The 3,879-nt window shown below is 40.9% G+C and overlaps 1 pseudogene; it reads right to left on the bottom strand.

Moving 5' to 3' along the window:
* Positions 1-1,503: 1,503 nt before the first annotated feature.
* LOC131273498 (uncharacterized) lies at positions 1,504-3,013 on the bottom strand (annotated as a pseudogene).
* Positions 3,014-3,879: the final 866 nt, after the last annotated feature.

Genomic DNA, 3,879 nt, shown 5'->3' with positions numbered 1-3,879 from the left:
TCATTATGCCAGAAAGAAAATTCCCTTACCTCATCATACCACCCATTGTCGACCCTTAGCATTAACATAGTACATTTGTTGCCAATGATGCAAATAAATTACAATATTACTATTTATTATAGTCCATAAACTCACTATGTTATACAATCCCAAGATTATCCTTTAGATTTCTTTCTGTTGACATTTATGTCCCTAGACTACCTCTTTCGGCCATATTCCCATTTATGAATCAGTGGTGTTATGCTCACTATACCATGTTACGTAATCTCTATCCCTTTCTTAACATTTATGCTTGATCTTATTAATAATTCTACAAACATTAAGCACCAGTTCCCCATTCTCAACCTTCATTCTACTCCCTACCAACCTATACTCTATATTTTAACTCCATGAGTTTACTTATTGTATTTAGTTCATGTTAATGAGACCATTCAATATTTGTCCTTTTGTGTCTGGCTTATTTCACTGAACATTATGTCCAAAGTTTATCCATTTCATTTATTCTTATAACTGAAAAGTACTCCATCATATGTATATACCACATTTTGTTTATCAATTCATCAGTGTAGGGACACTTGGATTATTTCCTTCTTTTTGGCAATTGTGAATAATGCTGCTGTGAATATTGGTGCTCAAATGTCAGTTCACATCCTTGCTTTCAGTTCTTTTGGATATATTTCTAGTAATGGAATTGCTATTTCATATAGCAGTTCTATATTTAGCTTCCCAGGGAACCACTAAATTGTCTTCCACAGAGGTTGTACTGATCTATATTCCTACCAATAATGAAAGAGTATTCCTATTTTGTACATCCTCTCCAGCACTCATTGTTTCCTGTGGTTTTGTTTTTTGTTTTTAATAAGGGTCATTCTACAAGATGCATCTTTTAATGTACTTGTTAGCATTTATATTTCCTCTTTGGAAAAACGTCTGAGTATTTTTCCCATTTAAAAATTGAGTTGTTTGTTTGTAAGAAAGAAATCTTCTTCTGGAAGAAAATAAGGCTCACCCGATTGTGGAGAAGAAAAAAAATTTATTCTCAATCTTGCAAGAAGGGGTGCACAACCAGAAAATGTGGCTGGCACCCCAAACAAAGAAAAATAACACAATTTATAACACTAAGCCTAGCACGCAAACCCTTCCTCTGTTTCTCCATAGATTGGATACTTAAGAGGTTATAACCTATCTGAGATCTAACTTTCCCGTGCCAAAGTTTGTGATTAACCACTTCTCCCATCACATTCCAACCATTTTAGTTTTTACCTGCTCACCTTTGCCAAATAAGGAATGGAATTTAGTGCTGAATTGGGCATCTTTTTTACTACCTATAGGATTCTTTCTTGGGCATCTTTTTTACTGGTTTCCTCTGTTCCTGCTTAACCCAGGAGTGGGAAACTGAGGCAGTAGGCTGCCAGGTTACATTAATTAATACTTTCTTCCTTTATGTGAGAACTAAACTAAATTTCATTTCTTACAATTGCCCCTCTTTCTTTTAAACTCTTTTTAGTTTTCACATTTCCATTCTTCAAATTTTCTAAGCACTATCTCACACTCTTCGTCATAGAGATCTCCTTCTTTAAGGGGGTACAGATTGTTTTGCCTATACTGTATGGGCATTTGTTTGGTTAGGGCAGTTTCAATGAGTCTTTGAACTAGCCTCGGGCACATGGAATGATACAGCATCTGACTGTGGTAAGCACCCCAATTGAGATAATGAGGGAAGTTAAGATGGACAGTGCATGGGGAAACGGACTTTGGCCCAGTGGTTAGGGCGTCCGTCTACCATATGGGAGGTCCGCGGTTCAAACCCCGGGCCTCCTTGACCCGTGTGGAGCTGGCCCATGCGCAGTGCTGATGCACGCAAGGAGTGCCGTGCCACACAAGGGTGCCCCCTCGTGGGGGAGCCCCACGCGCAAGGAGTGCACCCGTGAGGAAAGCCGCCCAGCGTGAAAAGAGAGTGCAGCCTGCCCAGGAATGGCACCGCCCACACTTCCCGTGCCCGCTGACGACAACAGAAGCGGACAAAGAAACAAGACGCAGCAAATAGACACCAAGAACAGACAACCAGGGGAGGGGGGGAATTTAAATAAATAAATAAAATCTTTAAAAAAAAAAAAAAAAAGATGGACAGTGCAACCCCTTTTATTTTCCAAACCAATTTTCAAGCCATCCTGTGAGTGAATTGCTAATGCCAGAATTCTCCGCTAATTCCTCAGATAGGGCTGCTAGGCCTTGTAAAGCCTTAGTGATAGTTCCGTCAGGAGCAGTATTATTGGGGATAAATGTACAGCAACTACCTCCAATCATAACAGAGACACCCCTTTCTCAGCTAGCATTATATCTAAGGCCATTCTATTTTCCCATACCATTCTGCTAATAGCATCTAATTGTTCTGCAATTTCCTTGACTGCATTCCTGGTGTAATCAATAAATCTCTGTTGATTATAATAAATATAATTAATCCAATCTACATTTTTATTAATGGTGACCCACCAGAACAAGAATGACTCAAACCCAGCTGCTACCTGATTTCTAGCTTTAAATTCATCATCACTCTTTGGGGAACTCCTATTTAGTCTAGACAGATCCGCTCATCAAAAGAACCAAGTAAACTTCTCTCTTCCCTGCTGGGATGTTATTTTTGCTTCTTTTTCAAATGCTAAGGTAAATGGGAGAGCCAATTGGACCAGAGCACAGATTCTGCCCCACCTCTCAGGCATTATTGGTCAGAGAATACCCTTTCCACAGTACACCACAGGTCTGCTTGAGGTCTAACCACACTGGAGAAAAGTGTTAGTATGATCACTGCTTACATTCCATACTTGTGTACACGAGGCCGTAGTTCCAAGGCCCTGGAATCCTTTCCCCTGTCTAGAGGACAAGCAGAGTGATCCCCTGGGCCTAGACAGAAGGCAAGTATGGCCTTGATGTTTCCGTTTTTGACTGGTGGGAAGAAAGAGGACAACGTACTACAATTTTCACCAGGAGTAGCATTTTGGAAGAGGAGAGTCATGCACTTAAAAACTCTTCTTCATGCTTTTCCACGCCTAGTGGAAAGGGTACAATATGAGCTGTGGGCCAGCCTATTGCACAAGTGTAACAGTTGCTTTTGTTTAGACTCTGGACTGTATATTTGATCCATTCTACCCAGGCATTTGTGTCCCAATATCCTTTCTCTACTTTTATGGTTTGCTTTAAATCTTCTGCCTTAAGTATCCTGACTGCGTTGGGATCATTTTGAACTGGGAAACTGGCTTTTGGTTGGTTTTCCTGTGGTATTTCTGAAGGGTTAGCTGGAGAGGGCATTGTCGATGTTATATCTTCAGGGGGAGGAAGGACTTGGATACGGAACCTCCCCAGAGGATCTTTGTCTGTAATGTCTGCTCCTATTCCATATATTTTATCGACTACTTGGTCCCTGGTGCTGCTCCCAGTTTCTAATTTGTCTGCTTTCTTCATAGTTTTTACTACTGGATTGTACTGATGACTTTTGCATTCTGGCGGGGTATTACCTTTATAAAAGGTTATCTTACCGTTTAATGGCCTCGAACTTGGTGACACCCATCCCATATTCACGGTCCATCCCTTATACTGGGTAGTCCACCATACATCATCCCAGGAGGGGTAATGGGGGGCTCGACTGTAACCATTCCCCACTGGCTCCCTCCCCCCTGGAACTTGCTTTCTTAAAACTTTTTTATTAACTGATAGATTATGCTCTATTCACTTATTTGTTTGACTATAGTATAAAGGCCCATACACCCAAAATGCTTTAGGGCCAGGTCACACATGGCCTGTACTCCCCAGTGACTCCCTTAGTGCAAAACCGCTAGTACTTCCCTCATTATTGGTTTATTCAACATCTGCCAGCCATCTGGG

This window comes from Dasypus novemcinctus, chromosome 15 (genome assembly GCF_030445035.2).
Source record: "Dasypus novemcinctus isolate mDasNov1 chromosome 15, mDasNov1.1.hap2, whole genome shotgun sequence".
Classification (NCBI taxonomy): domain Eukaryota; kingdom Metazoa; phylum Chordata; class Mammalia; order Cingulata; family Dasypodidae; genus Dasypus; species Dasypus novemcinctus.
The sequence above is the reverse complement of the archived record's forward strand: the minus strand, read 5'-3'. Positions and strand labels throughout refer to the sequence as shown.